Genomic DNA, 19,248 nt, shown 5'->3' with positions numbered 1-19,248 from the left:
CTGTCTTGGCAAGTTTCTTTTACAAGCCTAACTTTCCGCCCTCCTCCTTCGGTTTTGCTGTGGTGTCGGTGTCCCTTTCTCTAGACACTCAGGATAAAACCCCACACTTTGGAAGCATGGCAGCCTTGAAAGGCTTCACATTGCACTCTACCATGAGCTGCACCAGCTTCTTTTATTTCAGAAGAGCTGCTCCATCCAGATGTAGATGTCACGACGCATATGGTGCAACATGCATCCTCTCTGTGTTGCCTTGAGCTGACAGAGTGTGATTCCCAGCTGTGCGGCAGCAGAGCCACTGCTGCTACAGTCCTAGGGACTGAGATTCTACTCACAGTTTCCATGCTTTTTTATGAACAATAGGTGGCAATTTTACCAATTAAGTGTGTGGGGAAGCAGCGAGCTTGGATCAGATGCACACAGCAGCTGCCACAGCATGACTACGCCGCACAGAGAGACTGCAAGCATTTAAGCAAGACAGAATTATCATAGCATAAGATTAGTTCAGATATCATAAAGCACTGTTCTACTTCCAACAGCTCCCCACCAGGAAATCTCCACCCATCCCTGCAGTTAAGATGGTATCTGTCTCGCAGTGTTAATTGTGCTGGCCTGCTACTTTGCCGTGGTTTATGTAGGTGGCCAACTTAACAAACCTGGACAGTAAGGGCATTCCAGTGCTGGGGTGGGTAGTCCAAAAATGAATAAATGTAAGTCATGTAGTTCTGCTGAACCTGTGGTTTAAAGCTTCTAATTGCTAACTTTCATCTTTTACCAGCATAAATAATAAATGTGGCATGTTCCCCATTTTCCATCACCACCACATTATTAAAGCAATAAAACAATTTCAAAGGTGTGGTTATCATAAGCTAATGGCACCTCTAGGGGATTAGTAACACCCCAGGAGACTTCTTAGTCCTAAAAAACCCGATCCCCCCTGTCAGTCCCTATTAGCTCAGTTGTGTGAGAGTGTGTGCACAGAGCTCCCTGCTCCTGCGATGCCAGTCGGCACGCAGGACAAGTGAAGTGACGCAACTGCAGGCATAACTAGGTCAGGGGATGCTTCCAGGCAGACAATTAAATAAAAGAGAGGAACCCCGCAATCACACGCAGCTCAGATTATGTACACACGCAGGTAACCCAGCTGCCTACAAGCCGGCTGCAGCTTTTTTCAGCCCAGTTCAGAGCAAAGGGAGAGTCTCCCCTCTTACAGGAAGAAGTGGGGAGCAAGTGCTGTCACGCAGAGCACCATAGCATGAATGCAAAGAGCACCTGAGAGCATCTCCTCAAGCTCAGGCCGGGAGGGAGGGAGCAGAGGTGGCTTTAAGGGAGCCGTTCGCCTGCCTGGAAGGGACGCTTGGCGGGGTTTTGCAAACCTGCGCTGACAGCAGAGCTGTCTGTGAAGCCGGGTCTGCCGCCTGCCTCACCAGGAGATTTGGGAGCCCTCCCTACACGCAACCGCTTCCTGAATGTTCCTCCCCTACCTCCTGCCTCCCCACAGTCTCTGTAATCTTGGTGTGACATCACTGGGAATTACTTTAGTTTTAGTATCTGCTGGGGCGTTAAGACCAAGCTATTTAGCACATCAAAACAACAGTATTAGCAAACAGACCTTCATTTAAGGTAATTATGCACCAAGGAGACTGCCTTATCTTTCATCTCCTGTTTATTTTGCTAACAGTCACCCAGATTCTTTAAGTAATACCTTCCTTGCTATCAGTTATCAAAGCAATGATGGAGGTGGAAGACAGCTGAATGCACTAAGCTCTAACACAGCCAAAGCCTCACAGGTGGGAAAAGGAGGAGGAGGAGGGACAGCTGAATAAGGGTGAGAGAGGAGGGCTTATCTGGCTCTGCCTTTGTCTGTCTACCAGCAGTGCTAAGCTGGGAGCCCTGATCCTACAGGACTTTGCACAGCCCGGAGCAGGGATGGGATTTGAAGGACATGTACTGCACTCTGTCAGGCTATAGAGGCTTCAGGTGAGCACAGGCATTTGCTAATTGCTATTACAAATGATCACAATGAATCTTCAACTCCCACTGCGCCCACACTTCACTGTTGTCCCGGGTAAAGATAAAGGGGGTAAGGGTGGGAGGATCTAGAGAACAGGTATAAGCCACAGCACAATGGCCTTGCAGCTCAGTGTCAGGCTGAGCAAGGTCTTCAGACACAGGTTTCCATCCTCCCTCACATGAAGGATGGATTCCAAGTCCGTTGCGGTCAGTGCAAGACACTAGTGTGACCACTGCCTTAGCCACACCAGCCAAAAAGCACACTGGGAACTGAGCTGCTTGATCCCATTCTCAGCTTTAAAATAATAATGGACAAAGAAATCTTGGGAACATTTAAATATCTCTTTCTGCCGCAGAATGGCTGGAGGGGGAAGTGAGTCATGTCATAGTGATGGTGAAGTAATAGAGTGCTTGAGTTTGGGCAGAAGAACTGCAAACTGGATAGCCTTTTTTGTGATTGCTGTGAGGACTGCATCTGTCAATAGGCTAGATGTAGAGGTAAAAATCCTCTTACTGTGACTCATCAGAAGGATACAGAAGGCTGCCAGGGTCCTGATTCTCAAGTGCATTCAGAAGAAAAGGGTGACGAAAGAGAGAACAAGACCTTGGAGTAAATCATACTGCAAATTGCAAACCTGCCAGGAATAAGACCAAATGTCAGATGTAGGATCTGGCTTTCTCTTAAGAAAAGAGAAGAGCAGAGGGAAATGGAAGTAGTTCTCAGTGAAAGCAATGCTGGGACATGAAGTAGAAAGTAATGCAAGCATGCTGTGTGCCTCTCATTGCCCTACCAACAGGGAGCACAGCCAGGTAGCACTAAGCCTCCTTCCTCTCCTCATTTCTTGGCCAAGTGAAGCCATACAGACCAGAAACACGGTTTCCCCAGCAGTCACTGGGATGCGCTGGCTGGGCACTCTGGGTAGTTTTGCCATCTATATGTCCTTCAGTGTAAGCTTTCTCACAGGCTTTGCAGAAGGTGAGCTTTAGGGCTGTGGTAGCCCCAACTGCTGGCACAGCCACAGCCTCCAGCTCTGCTATTTTTTCAGAACAGGTTTACGTAGTATTTGACCTCAGAGCATAAGGGCCAAAAGAAAGAAAAGCATATCTGGATGAAATACAGGAATACTGACAAAGGGATGTGTGTTCTGGGGATGCAGTCTATATATGCTTTCACCCTGAACTTTCATGGATAAAGCAAAGGGCAGAAAACTAAACTCTTTAAATTCATTCATCATCTCATCTCATTCTGTTGTCAGACAATTGTTGCCCTTCAAAATGTCTTATTCCTTTTATGGGCATATTTATAGTGTTATGTCCATGAATTAACGGACAAGAAACATTTTCCGCCAGTTACAGCTAAGTAATGGAAAACTGATATTATACAGGCAGAAAATAGGGTGAATATTAAATATCCAAACAGTTTTCAAAACAGCAATCAATAGTGGTCTGGAAGTTACTGTAAGCTTGTGTTTAGTGAAATAAAACAGATACTAAGAGGAACATCTCATAACGTTCAGAAGTTAATGTAACTATGACTGATAAGCAGAACAACTGGAAGAGTTATTCTGCTTTTTATAGCTTTTCCATATGTGTCTGATGGAAACAGTAATTTAAATCCTTTTGGATATTGGCACAATCACGCAGATGACAAAAGCATGAACTGTAAACAAAGGACTGCAAGAAATGAATGCACTGTGTTACAGCAGGACATCCAGGAATGTCTAATTCATTCATAGCCTTATACAACGAGTAAATTGGGATACCAGAGCACTTTGCTGACTCCACTAAGTGGGGAGATTTTGAATGCACCTGGAGGAATAATACCAAAAAAGGACCTAGATAGACTAGAAAGCAACAAAACACGGAGATTTAATGTGGAAAAACTGTAAGTAAATCTGTCCAGGGAAAACTAATCCAAAACACAGATGTTCTCCTGGAGAGAGAAATCTTGAAAGCAATCATGTTAAAATAGACAAGGAATGACAACAGAGTTAATGGTAAGTCCCCAGTGCAACAGGCAGCATAAATCAGGACGGGGAGTTTGCTTGCGTGCACCGACAGCCCACCGCTAGCCACCGCTCACTCCAGCGGAGCGCTGCTGTAATCTCTTGCTCGTGAAATGCTAATTCTAGCAGTGTGATCGGCAGAGAGATAACACAAAGTGGAGGCAACTCGAAGAAGTATAACAGAATTATGACAAGCTTGGAGGAAACAACTCATACAACCCGTACCGCTACTGGGGTTAGGTGTAACATACGAGATAAGCCCATTAATACTGAAACTGAAATATTAAATGTTCCATCGCACGGCAGACTTGAAAACCAAACAGAAAACTAGAAACCTAGTGGCAGATCATCTCTGTGTTGCAAAGTTCAGGGTGTCCTTTATCATTCGTCGTAAAATTTTCTCTTAAAAACCTGCCCATGACTGACAGGCAAAACTCCACCCAAAGGCAATAACAGAAAAGGCTCTGTCTGTGACTTTTTGCTTAAGAAAAACACTCTCTTCTAAAGAAAAAGTCACTGGATTGATGGTAATTAACAAAATGTCCAGATACAAACTCCCAGAAATGTTATTCTATACTGAGAAAAAGAAATGTGTTGCCCTTTTCTGGGCAGAGAGGCTGCAGAAAACAGCCAAGGTTGGCAGCTCCCGGTGGTGACACAGCCGGTGCTTTTCCTACCAGAGCTGCAGGTGTGTGTGGCCTGACAGCAGCTTGGGGACAAAGGGGACCCTGGCACATCCTGCTGCCTGCAGACGAGCTTTCCTGTCCTGTATCGTCTCCCATGGACACCATGGGTCCCAGCAACGACTGGGCTAGGCTGGGTGGTGATGCGCTGCTCGCCATCCACAGGATTACGCGTGGCGGCTGGCAGCAGGGCTGGTCGGTGCTGGCCGCAGGTTTTATTTCCAGAGGTGGATAAAATGTGACGTGGGGAGGGAGGCGGTTGGCGGAGGCACAGGGCAACGACAGCCACCGAGGAGCATTTCTTTCCCCGTTTTGCCTAGGAGACCCCCTGAGGTCTGACGGGGGTTCCGGGGAGGGATGCAGAGGGGTGCGGAGTGATGCTCGGGGGTGCCCGGGGTACCACCCCCCCCCCCCCCGGGCTCCCCCCGGCTGCCTTCCCGCGGCTGCTGAAGACCCACATTGCCATCTAGTGCCGGAGGAGCACCGGGACAGCCGGGAGCCATCGCCCCCAGCGCCCACCGCCCCGCCGGGGCCGGGCCCGGGTCCCCTGCTCGCTCGGGAGCCGGTAGCTCTCTGCATGGCGGCAGCTGGAGGAGGGGGAGCAAATCTCACAGAATCACAGAATGGTAGGGGTTGGAAGGGACCTCTGTGGATCTTCTGGTCCAACCCCCCTGCCGAAGCAGGGTCACCCAGAGCAGGCTGCACAGGACCTTGTCCAGGTGGGTCTTGAATATCTCCAGAGAAGGAGACTCCACAGCCTCCCTGGCAACCTGTTCCAGTGCTCCGTCACCCTCAGAGGGAAGAAGTTCTTCCTCATGTTCATATGGAACTTCCTGTGCTTCAGTTTGTGCCCGTTGCCCCTTGTCCGGTCGCTGGGCACCACTGAAAAGAGTCTGGCTCCATCCTCCTGACACCCACCCTTAAGATATTTATAAGCATTTCTAAGGTCCCCTTTCAGCCTTCTCTTCTTCAGGCTAAACAAGCCCGGCTCCCTCAGCCTTTCCTCACAGGAGAGATGCTCCAGTTCCCTCATCATCCTTGTAGCCCTCCACTGGACTCTCTCCAGTAGCTCCTCGTCTTTCTTGAGCTGGGGAGCCCAGAACTGGACACAGCACTCCAGATGGGGCCTCACTAGGGCAGAGTAGAGGGGGAGGAGAACCTCCCTCGACCTGCTGGCCACGCTCTTTTTTATGCACCCCAAGATACCATTGGCCTTCTTGGCAATGCTGCTCTGCCAAAACCCAGCAAGTCCTGTGCAGCCCTGCCATAGGTCCTGCTTTGCCCCATGGATGCAAAAGGGCTGAAGAAACATGCAAATAACTTTGCTTAAGCTCAAAACATTATACGTACTAATGAACTCATCCAAAAAATGGTGCAACCAAAGTCAGGTTCAGCAGTGACTGAAATACCTAATACTTTTATACTTCCATGGAGGTTTGCGTGCTGGTATGCCTCCTACCTCCTCAACCTTCAGCCTGGCTGGCATGGCCCTGCTCTGCCCCAGACACTACGCTGGGCTGGGTGGGGTGAGGCTTAGTGCCCGCAGCAGCACTGAGATGCTGCAGAGGCCTGTGGCTCGGTATTAATAAACTGTGACAGTGCCAGTCAGGATCGGGGTGTTAACCTCATTGTCCTGGCCAGGATCCAGCTCAGCTCTGCCAGCTGTGGTTTGCCTGCAGGGAGAGGGCGAGGGGAAGGCCAAGCAGGTTGGGTCCTGCCCGTGTTCCCGCTGCAGACGCGGTGTGTTGGTCCTGGCACTGTGCTGCTGCTCCTGTGCGGTCTGGAACAGCTGCTGCTTTCCACCCAGAGGTGACCACATTGCAGTGGTAAATGTCTACCTCCAAAAGAATAGATTGTAATTACAGTATTTTCTGTGGCATCTTTTCATGCCAAGCACTTTTATATACACAGAGGCACGTACCAAATATTTTTCATGGGATTTCCCACCATCAGAGACTGAACTATCAAGTGTTATTATTATGTGTGCTACAAGAATAGGTGGAAGCCTCAGGTGAGACAAGAGCTTCGCTGTGCTCAATGGAGTGTACGCATTTAATAAGACCCAGTCTTGCCTGTGCAGAGCTGGCTATCCGATCAGGACGGGACAGAGGAGTGAGCAAGCAAAGTGATTTGCTCCACATCATAAAGCAGTTCAGTAGCTGACAGAGGTCTCCCAAGTTTCAGCTTGCCAGCCAGTCTTTTCAATTAGAAGTTGTACATGGTGGAGTCTGTTTATTTTTCAGACTGTGGTTATGCCCTTGTAGCAAAGGACTCCCAGAAAAAACAGCCCCTTCATGGTTTCCTGGGCTTCTTGGTAGCAGGGAGACTCTGCTCACTCACCTTCCCGTCGCATGCCATAAGTGGGAACTTTCAGCACAGCTTGGTAAAGATGCAGAGCTGGCAGACGCAGCTGGAAGGATTCATTAGTGGATCCTGAAGACTGTAACAAGCAACTTGGTGACAGAGTGCAGTTATTAAACTTCGACAGTGAAGTGGCAATCTATGACCAGCAAGAGCTCGTGCCTTTCCAGCAGCATAGGTACAAATGAGCTTTGCCATGGCAAAGATGAGGTGCAGAGCAAGGTCAGCCTGCTCTTGCCGCAGGAAGGGGTAAAGCTTGAGGGCAAGTGCCCTCCTTGCATATCTCGGGCTTCTGTCAAGAGACCTCATGAAGAAAAAGCCACCCACAAGCACCAACCAATTGCTATCAGCTCCCTCACTCAAATGTACATGCTCTGAAGGTCACTCATCAGGCAACGGGGACAATCGTGCTGCTTTGGTAGCCGAAAGTTTGCACATATTCAGAGGACTGGAAGAGCATGTCACCTACAGCCCCTTAAATTGCTGCTGCCTGGCAAGACAACATCCACCAGATGAAACAGAGGCCCTCTAAGCAGAACATCCTTTTACAGAGGCAAGCAAAATTTTAGAGACCCAGTCACTGCAAAGTCTTTTCCCCCCCTAATACCAATATCTCAGTGAAATCTATTTATTTTAGGCCTGCTGTGTCATAATAGATCCATGAGCTGCATTTTCTCTCAGAAGGAGGCAAGGTTTTGTTTAAAAATATTCACTTTTCATGACATTTAGTCTCATTTTCTGTACAAGCTTTTAAACTCTGCCTCTCTGGTGCAGACGAAGGACCAGCTTCTTCCTCAGTGTAATTCTGCCTAAGCCCATGCACTGGGGGTGAATTTTGTCCATCAGGTTTGTGATTCTCAGGCAGAGGCTTATTGACAAGCACTGTGCTGAAGATATTTACATTCAGCAAGGCTCATAAGCCACTGAACATCTGTTCTCTCGTTAGCAGCCTCCTCAGCATTTGCCCTGTAGGCAATAATCTACAGGACAAGTTTCCCAGCACCTAAACTACTGTAGGATAATTCTTTAACTAAGTGGAAAGCAAAGCCCAAGGCCCTGGGAATTTGCCTTTGTACAATAATCTTTTGTGTGCATACAGTGGAAACCAGAGGATTATGGAGTCAAATCATGAGAATTCGGGTCAAGTGAGATTTGAGGGGGGAAGGAGAAGATGACAGGAGCACCAGTGGGAAGGTAACGATCCCAGGGGAAGTAACGTGACGCTTGCAGATAAGCCTGTTCTGCAGTCATGGTTTAATTTTACACATCACTGTTAAAATTTCTGAGCATTGCTGAACATCAACTCCCCCTTACTGCATGAGGTTCTTTTATGTTGGCTTTTCTCCTCTAGCAGCTGCATTATTTTGGAGTATCCCTGTGTCTCATTTATGTTCTTGTGCCATGCCTCCATTTTCTAGCTCTGTTTTTTTTTTCAATCCGAGAGTTTGTGTGTTTAAATCTTCCTCCATTCACCCGCCTGTTATTTTTCTCATTCTTGCACACTTAGCCTGGACCAAGGACTTCAAAGATTCTCTAGATATACAAAGCAATTTATTTAGCTCCCATGCACATTTGCTTAATGGCAGGAAGGAAATGTCATTAAAGAAAAGCGCTATGAAAAAAGTGATGCTGCTTTTTCTCTTTCTGGCAAGGGATTGATCTGGATATCCAGACCAACATCCAGAAACTGTATTCAAATGAACTGCCAGCTCTTCCTACAATGCAGAAAGCCCCAGGTGAATCCAATCCAATCAACTATTTAACATGATCTCAACTGGTGTAGGCTGCTAAGCTGATGGGAGGATGTGCCGTTGGGCAGCAACTGCTGAGAAAATAGTGGAATGGAAGGTGTTAAATTAGACATCAGTGTAAGCAAAGGCAAAAACAGCATCAAGGAAAATTCATGAGTGTTCTGCAAAACTGGGCAGCTGTACAGTTTATCTGAATGTGAGGATTTTCCTGATCTTTTTAAGAAGATAGGCAATATGGCAGAAAGGTTATGTTCTACCTGTGGCATAAAATCCTGTCTCAATTACCATTTATGAGACCTGGAGCAAAGTACCTTCTCTACTGCCTTTACGAAATCTAACGTGCTAAGCAAGAGAGGAGTAAGCCAGTGCACAAAGCAGCTCCACTTTCTGCTCTGCAGTGGTGGTGGGAGCAAGAGTTTGAGTCTGTAGGTATTTGGACCATGAAAATGCCGCAGGCTGGGAAATGCAGATATTTTTTAAATTTTATTTTTTTGTCACGGCATTTTACCACTTCCAGGCAAAAAGTATATGAATCTGCTTCAACAGGAAATCTTCATTTTATGAGAGTCTCATGTGATTTTAATTATGAATTTATCCTACTTGGTGTATCATGCATTTCCTCACTGTCATGTTATTTGCATAGATGCTATGTCCTGTCTAAGTTAGCTCTACACACAGGCTGTCTCACTTCAGAAGAAGCAGAGATAAGGGCTTTACCTCCCAGTCATCCTCTGCAAGAGAATATAAACTTAAAGCCTCTCACAGGCAAAAGCAGAAAATACTTTGTTGGTGTTTGTTTTGGTTAAGAGAATGATCAACTTGTAGTCTAATAAATAATGTGTATTATTGCCCTAAGGAACGACACAATCTTGATTGTTGCAAAGTCATATACGTGTCAGGAAAGTCCAGAACTACAGTTGTCCAAGAAATCATAATTCAATCTTCCTCTGTGTGTTATGAAAGTCCTGAGCTGTGCGTCTACATACTGTTTTTCCTAATACCTTTGAGAGTTTCTGTGTTCTTGCTCTTTTTTCTTTGCATCCCATTTTCTGTTGGTTAGTTCATGCGTTCCAGACGAGCGCAGACTGCACCACGGGCCAGGAGGGATAATATAAGTATTTGTGGGGAGCAACATACAGTTTGGACGTCGTATTTTAAAAGTGCGGTACAGAGTACAGATGTTACGGGTAGTATTAGCTTGGTCTGCGGGGAACTACATCCTGTATTGGATGAAATGGTTTGACCTCTTCTATTGAAATGCTAATGTCTGACCATTTCCTCCAGCAAAGTGAGTCTCATTATTTCTCATGGTAGCCTACATTTACCCTTCCTCCAGTCTACCACCCTGACCCCAGAGTTTCTGCTTTTCAAATATGCGCTTAAAATTTGTCTGCTATGTGATCGTTTTATGAGGTGATATCATGAAATATAAGTATGTGTTCCAGCTGTGTTAGTGACCCTGCCTATAAACCAAGGAGGCTGGCTAAGCACACTGTTGCCCTCCCGCTTAATGTGACTCCAGACAAGAAGATGCAGTGATCCAGAGTGCAAAAGTGAGAAATCCAGATTAGACCCTGGAAAAAGGAAACTCTAAGTGAAGCTGACTTTTTATCTCTTCGTGTCTTTATGTTGACACTGTATTAGGAAGGCTGACATCAGATATCCCTAGAGGCCCAAATCCAATTTTGAATCAAATGTAAAAGACCAGCTCGCAAAGGCCAAGAATGAATTGGTTCTGCCAGAAGAAAAATTAGCACAGCAACAAGCTTATTTCCAGAGAATCTACTGAAATAGCTACATGGTGTCTTAATAGGGATTGTCCTTGTCTGAATTTTTTTTTTTAAACTTAGTGAAATGACCAGTCTGTATAAGGAACACATCCATCTCCAGATTTGTTGCATGCAGTAATCTGTAGTCAAGATTACTTCAGTTAGCATTGAGATGGGCTGCCCTTTTTATTCTCTGGGTCTGTTTTAACACTAATCCCTGAACAAATACTTACAAAAGCTAAACAGATATGTGTCTGTCCTGCTGGCTTCCATTTACATCTGTGAGAAGCTGCAGAGATTTTGTGCTGCTTAGCTGTCATGCTATTTCTTAGTGGCAAGTTCTCATATTGCTGCAGTTGTAGGCCTTCTGCTGTTGCAGGAGAAGATTTAAGTCAGTGGTTTTTCAACCTTTTTTGATTTGTGGACCCCTAAAAAATTTTCCAGCAGTAGTGCAGACTCCTTTAGGAATTTCACATACGTAGATTGCTGTCTGGCACATACGAATTTGCTTTTTCTCAGTCACTTTTTGCAAACTCTTTGGAAGTTTTCCATGGGCTTGCCAGGCTCTGCAGACTGTAAGCTGGAAACCAATGATTTAGGTGAGCTCTTGAACCATTACTCCTCCTTGTATACACTCCTGTAAAAGATGAGAATGCCACAAAATGAGTAACATCAAGGCCAATGTTTTGCGGATCTTGTGACTTTCAGTACTTTATAGTCTGTCAAACTTGAATGCAGGGTGATTAAGCAACCAGTGTTCACACAAAAAATATACGATGATGGTGTACTAACACCCACGTTGTCCCGCTGTCTCAGTGGCTTTGGATGCTGAGCTGTGGGTGTTCCAACACCCCCATAAAACATAACCAGCTGCATCTAAATCTTTAGTTATGAAATGATATATTCTTTTTGGCTTCTCTAAGCCTAGCCCAAATAAAGGTCTACATTATGATTTCTTTAGGTGGAGATCAGCCTTAGGAGGAAATGTGGGATAAAGTCCATGCATAAATCAACTTTCTCCTCGCAATGCTTTATGCACCGTACCATGAGAACTGGTACTTCTTTAGAACCCATCAAGCCCTCTCTCCTGGCTGAGAGACTGCTATTAGTAAGCAACACCATCCTTACTGCAGTAGGCTGAACTCCTTACCCTTTCTAGCCCCACTATTTACACAACAGCAGAGTAGTGCATCTTCTCCCACTCATCACTTTGCTGCTGGTGAACTGGAGGAGAAACAACATCCATCAGCTTAGAGATGAGGAAAGACTGGTGTTAATTATTTGCACTGCTATAGTCCCTGCATGCTGTAAGTATTGACCAGGTCTCTACTACACGAGGTTCAGCGCATGTGTGAATGGGAAGAGGGTTTCCATGCCAAAGATTACCCAAGCCAAGCATGTGACAGGAGATAACAAGTGGGTATCAGGGATAGGCAGATGGAACAGTACAAGCAAACAATAAGATAAGATAAGACAAAGTTAGTGTATTAGCCTATGGTCTTGGCATGCCATCTAGTCACACAGTGATAGGTACTTTTGTAGGTATCACAGGAAAGAAAAGCTTTGAAGGATGATGATTAACTTATTTCTATATCTGTTGCAGAACATCTTTATAATGGAGGAATGGCAGTTTGAGGAGAAAAAAATCATATAGTAGTTGTTGGAAAATGTAACAAAGAGGTGATACCGACTGGCAATGTGGCTAATCGGAGGTGAACTCTGACTCCTAAAAGTGAATTTAAGATGACAGACTGGATGGACATGGGTCAAAATGGGTCCTGGAAAGGAATCAAATAAGTTTTTCCTTGCTGCAATAGAGAATGGTGAATCAAAGGAGGGATGTAAATAGAAAGTGATCTGGTCAAAGCAGGGCACTGTCTAGGAAAAAGAATTGGGCAAGATATAAAAAGACAAAAACAGAGGAGTGAATAATGCAGCAGTGGAGATGCAAAGCGAAGAGAATCTAGTTAAGAGTTCCAGCTGCATGGATGGAGAGGAAAGGTTATATATCTGTTTTGTTATACAGGAAGAAACCATAAATGTGGACATATTTTTGACCAGGAGGGCCCAGAACAAGGTCCAAGTTGAAGAGTGACATCTGACTTGCATTTCCTCTTTTTCTCGTTTACTTGGCATCTGCTGTAAACCTGCTGTTCCCTAGCCTGAGACTGATCTCAAGGTCATTGTTTTGATTCTACTCTTATCCCTCCTGCCAAGAGGTTTATAGAACTTGGTGTTCTTTATAATGAAAGTATAGTGCCCATCAGCCGATACTTCAAGATTTTCAATTTTCTTTTTGGCCTCCTAAGGCTTTAATATGAAACCTTCCATCTCACTGTCCATCAGAACTACTGCTCCTGAATTATGGCCGATTTCCTCTTAATGTCCAGAGCAGGGATTTTTAATAAATCAAATAAAAATAAAAATTGCTGCCGCATCCCCTAGCATTGATGGATCTGACTCCCTGCCAATAATAAGCCAGACAAGATGTTATGGGACCTTCTGTTTTTGTACAAGATGTAGAAGAGACTCTTCCTTTTCTCAGGAGGCAATTCAGTGTAAACCAGGTTAGTGTGCAAGCCTGCATCTCCAAAGGTAATCAAAAATAAAAATAACAACACATGTCTAGAATATGGCATTGAGAGAAAGCAAGGAACAAGATAAAATTTTCCATTAATCCCAGTGCCTACTCTGAAGATGATACAATTTAAGGCATGCTATCATTTACAAAAACAATGACTAGACTTCCAGGTATGTACTGCAAGTGATATTTAATTCTTATCTACTTGTCTCTGGTTCAGTGCCTACACCAGTCAATTTACAGATCATTACACTGTACAATATGTAAAATAAAAATAAAACTCATGAAACATCTTGACTGTATGTTGCTTAGTCTGCTGCTCCATCAGACTGTGATTTAAAGACCTACCTCAACAGTGTGGGAGGAGGAACTCTGCTCAGCCCATTGTTCCCATTTCCTTCAGTTACATTTTCTGCCTCTACATTTCCTTTCTCCATATCCAGCCTGGAAATGGATTTGTTCCCATTGTACCAGGGACAGTATTTCCTGGGGCTGTTGTACAGCAAACCTACAGCCCATTACAAAGATGTTCAGCTGACAGGGGATCTGCAAGGCAGAGTACCTGGACGGGTAAGCTGCTTCCCCCTGAACTCCACCAAAGTGTGCTCTCCTTCCCCCAGAAGAGCTGAAGACTTTCACCACCTACTCTCCAGGAGGAAGACTAGGAAAGCCTTCCCTCTGGAGCCCATTGCTACAGCTCCCTACACAGTCACAGAAATCACTCCCAGCATTCAAGATTTTGGTTCATGAATTCCTTGTGCTCCCACAGCAATTCAAAGTTTTGCCTGGTCTAGACAAGTGATCATATTTTCAGCTGGTGCAAAGTTGCTTATCAGTGACTGCAGCAGTACTCCACTGGTCTATGCAGCTGAGAATTTAGTGAGGTGATTTTTTGGAATAATGAGCATCTTTCCTGCATCTCAGTACAGTGTCAACTGACAGCTCTGGATCTGAGATCATCCTACTAACGGATTAATATAATATTTAGGGTGTTTTTTTATTCTGACAATGTCCACGCTTATATGGTGTTACGCATTAATTACGTTGGTTTTCACTGCTAGCATTGGCTTTTGTTGCTAATCTCAAAGGAAGAAAAGTAAACTTGTATTTTGAAATGAGAGGACAAAATAAGTATGTATTAGGGATTTTGTTTTTTACTTATGGAGTCTTATAGAAGTTTTCTACTTAAATAATTATCCAGCAGAGATTTTACTGTCAAGTAGAAGATAACCAGGCACTCTTTGAGTAATATTTCTAATGCGGTGGGTGAAGGATCCAGAATAGCTGGACCGTGTGATTATTTTAACTGCTGTGTAGATAAAAGGAAAACGTGAGCAGTGAAATGTGGAAAAGTTGTATATATATTATTATATTACTTGGCAACAATTTTCTTTTTCTTTTGCTCCTTTGTCTGGAAACAGTGATTAGATCGATTTTGCTCATGTAGTAAATAGACTTCCCTAAGAGTAAAGTGGTCACTTGTTCAAAGCAAGGTTTCTATTTTAAGTGATAGACCCCTATTTTCTGAGCCACTGAAAGTTCTCCTCTGCTATAATGACATTTATAGACACCCTACCTGCGGCTGGCATTCCCTGCAGACCTGTGATGACACTCATGACCATCTTTTCTTCAGCTTTTTTGCATCATTTTAGTTACGGTGTCCAGCTTTCTCCCCTTATTCATAAGCTGGCTGAAGCTACGGACAGCTGTCACTGCCTTTGTAACTTCTTCCCTCCCCAAGGTCTCTTTCTTTCACAGGCTGAGATGGATGTATTTCTCCACTCAGTCACTCTGAAAGCGTTTTTCTGAGGGATGTGTCCTATCTGAACTCAGCAGAGAATGTGCCTGACATCACTTGTAGCACGTCAGCACTGTTTCTGACTTCAAGAGAGACTCACAAGTGAACAGCTGAGAAATTTCACTCTAAACACTGGTGCCTTTGGCTCAGGCTGGAGGGGTTCATCACTCACAAGGTACAGTGAAATGGACCGTACCGACAGTGGTTATGTCCTTGGTGTGGCCAATTCATACATTTTTACTTTCCACTGGTGTTAATTTGGCACCCCCTGGAGGAAATATGTTTGAAAACACTTCAAGGAAGGAAATATTTTTAAAATCCCCTTTGATGCAACTGATTCTTTAACTAGATTGTAAATTTTCCCAATTATCTATGGAGAGGGAGTCTTTGTAGAAATACTAATGTACTTTTTTCTGTAGGCAGTTTTTCATCCTGAGATAATGCATGTGGTTTTTTTCTTTCTTCCTCAGACTAAACATGTCAATCTAAGACTGTGACTGGGGAAGTGCTGGAGAATTTCTCTAATATCATGAATGAAATTATCAAAAAGAAAACTTGGAATGTCGCCTATAAATGAAAGGAGAACCATTAAAGGGGTTCATTGGAATCTGGGCCAAGATATGTAAGAATCGGTATACATCCTTACTCTGGTGGCTAGGGAGGGCTCATGCCAGGTAAAATGGGGGAAGACCTCACTGTAGGGCCGTGCCTGGATTTACAAACCAAACCCAACCTATGTCTTAGAAAACCTAAGGCTACTAGAAATACATCCATTTTGCTAATCCAGTGGAATTGCTTTCTTGTTAGACAGATATGACCATGTGCTGGTCTTGCAAGCCAGCTACAGAGTTAGATGCTCAGAAACCAAAAAACACCAAAGGCAAAAATTTAAACTGCTTTTCCGTTCCAGGCTGCAAGAAAAGAAGGATGTAAATAATGCCAAAATGCATATTTACACAGCTCTAAAATTCTATTTGAACGTAAAAAAATAATTGGATGTTAATGACTTCTAAAAAGAAATGTCAACAAGGTTTTTTAATTATTATTGTTTGTATCTCTCTTCGGGAAATACCTGGCTGCATTTACAAAGGGCTTTCAAAGAGAACTAGGAATGCTGTCTATCAGTGCTGCATCCAGCGAAGCTAACCTGTGAAGTATGAATAAGAATTGCATTATTTTTGATCTAGGTTTGTCAGCTGGGCACAGAGCAGTCACTTCGTTGCTCCTTCTGCCCCAGCAACAAAGCTCAGTCGTGGTCCCCGCTGAAAGGATCTTCTTCATGGAAACTGCATGGTTTCATCATCTCCTGCATGCATGATTTTGGTGTGTTGGTTTTGTTTGTTTTCCTGGAAGGTCCTCTGAATTTCCCAGGGAGCCCTTCCTTTTGACATATTTAAGCTCATTGCTGCTTAATCTTGTAACTCTTGGGTAATTCAAAGGCTTTGCAGTGCACTAATAAGGAGAGAGTGACAACACAGGAACTGCCACGCCAGTTTCCCCTAGATTAAAACTTTCCCAAACACTAGCAGTGGTCAGTAATGAACATCTGGATAAACAGCGTAAGAAAAAGGACATACACAGTCCTTTTCTTGTTCCTTCTCATATGACGCCTCTGGCTATCTTCCTTTCTCTACCACATAATAAGGAAGAGATCTGGGGCTGGCTGTCCGGCTTGGAAAACCCTTCATGTTAACAGTGCATTCTCACTTGCAGCATGGCAGGAACACAGATGATCTGCAGGACTGGGCTATCAGTATTTGGAATAATGCTTGACTAAAAGGCTGTCCTTGGTATGTTTTGTTTTGCACTACAAAGTTGTTTTTTCCTTACCCAGACAAGCAGCCAGCAGTATGAAACCACAACTGAAGATGGCTGTATGACAACATTACTCTTGCTGGCTTAGGATGATCTTTAAATACTTTATTTTCCATGCAGAACACATAATTATTAGTTTAATCATGAAACATGTTTTCCAGGTTGCATTTGCCAGATCTGATATTAAGAATTTAATATTACTTTCACCAGAGGTGAAAAAAATTGCAGAGAAAATTAAACAGCATCAGTCTTTCTGAACATTATCTATCATAGGGTGATACAGAGCTCTAGACATTAACTCCATACAAATACATTTGAAATTTTACAGTAGGATTTGAGTAGCTGCCCTCAGGTCCTTCTCAATTGGACTGATTTCCATATGGTTCTTTATCAGGAACTTCTAAATTTATTTTGCTAGAACCAGTATCAGAGGTGGCAGTTTCTGGCTTGTATCCACCTATGCATTGTGGAGTATTTTGCAACTGCTGGTATGTGTACCGCTATTGGTAGGGGAAAAAAGAAATCATATTTGTAGCTTCTTTTTCTCCTGAATCTAATACATGTATAACTACACGATTCAGAGCCTGAAAACCAGTTCCATCTAGAATGACCTGAATTCTAGAAACAAAGAAGAGGGGGAGGTATATTGCTAAAGAAACATTAACTGATGGAACAGAAGGGAAAGACGGGCTCTAGGAAAAGATCCTGTCCATTCTGCCCAGCTCAGGAGGGTGACAGGTACAAAACGGGTCTGTTGAGGGATGGCTTACTTGCAATGTCATACAAAATTACCCTGAGCTAGGACGGAAGTGTCATCAGTGTACATTGAAAGCAGCTACAGCAGTCTGCTGCTCAACTGCACATAGCAGCAGATCAGTACATCTCTAATTATTATTTGTCTGGCTGGCTAAGCAGCGCAGCATTTAAAACCTAATTTGTTGTATAATTTAATTTTAATTGAGTCTCCTATCCACACAGGACTCGTTAAGCTAGCTATATGTTTCACTTGCTGTCTTTTTACATGGATACTATGGGAGAGCTGCAAGAGCTGAACCAATCGTTTGCTTGCACTGTGCTATCACCGAGGTGCAGTAATTCCTTGGTGCGATTGCAGAGGGATCTCTTGGCAGAAATATTTGGAAAATATGTTTTCTCGATGCCACAGTATAACAAAACAACTTCCTCCCTCAGCTAATGCTACGGTTTACACAAAAGATTTCGTTGTTGGGCTTTTAGTTGCATCTCCCATGTGCTGGTATTTTCCTCTGCCACTCAGAGATAACAATTACCAGTCACTGTGAGCAGTAATAAAAATGAAACACCATGACAATGCTTTTGAGCGATTGTAACTTCCACTTATGTGCCTCTCTTTGAATGTATAAAAGACACTAGTCCTCAGTGAGGACAAAGTTGAAAGTAAGCAGGGTATTTTACAGACAAATTCTTTTGGAGGAATGCAGACAGTCAGGCCTCAAAGAACCATTTTTTGGTAGTATTATTCCTAAGGGAAGAGTTCTAGACTAAGGTCAATAATGCAAAGCTCTTAAGTACGTGCATCAATTTTGACTTACACGTGTGCTTACATTCTCTCCTGAACTGGGGCCCATGCAACGGAGAACTGCGGAGCAATACTGTGCATTAGGTATCAGTTCAAACTGCAGATCCAAAACACTTCTGTATTTGAATAATTTTGCTTGTATCAGTAGTCCTGTGCAGCTGTCTTGCACAGGCTGGTACTGCTGTGAGATTCATGTGGCCGGGGGATCTACAGGGTTTCCAGGAAAGGTTACGATAAAAGCAAAATCAGAGAGCTCAAGCCTGTGAACCAAGTAGGAGTATCAAAGCAAATGGGTTTGTTTTCAGTGTTTTGTTTCTGTTTTCATGCCTTCTGATCTAATCCAAACTTCAAAATCATTTGAGTGAAGGGGAAAAAAAAGAGGTTCACTGCCTCTGTGCATGTTATATGACTAATTTAAGAAGCTAACCAGCAACCAGCAGCAAGATGCAGGATACCTCAGCTTCTTCCTCCTCTGTTTTGATGAACATAAAACTGCTGGAGTCCTTCACATGAATATGATAAAGGATTTCACAACCAGAAAGTTGCTCCTGATGTCATGCAAAAGGACTACAATTCGTTTGCCTAAGAAGCCACTTTATATGGGGTGCTAATTGGCCTAAAAAGAGTATGGTACAAGTGGTAAAAATGTCCCAGGAAAAAAAAATGGAACCAATATGGAGGAACAAGCAGATCAACAAGTGGGTAGTAGTGATAACGTCTTACACAAAGGGGGAAAGGACAACCAAGCTTCACGTACTGGCTTTCCCGACAGCATTTGGAAGGCCGATTATGTTAGCTGGTTTGGGTTAGGTTGTGGAATCCTTCAAGGGAAGAAAGCCTGGTGTGTGAGAAGTCTTTCAGCAGACCACAAGGAAGAAGTTCCAACTATCTGGAGGCACCTGGCAGAGGAAAGGCA

The sequence above is a fragment of the Opisthocomus hoazin genome, chromosome 13 (assembly GCF_030867145.1).
Source record: "Opisthocomus hoazin isolate bOpiHoa1 chromosome 13, bOpiHoa1.hap1, whole genome shotgun sequence".
In the NCBI taxonomy this organism is placed as follows: Eukaryota; Metazoa; Chordata; class Aves; order Opisthocomiformes; family Opisthocomidae; genus Opisthocomus; species Opisthocomus hoazin.
The sequence above is the reverse complement of the archived record's forward strand: the minus strand, read 5'-3'. Positions refer to the sequence as shown.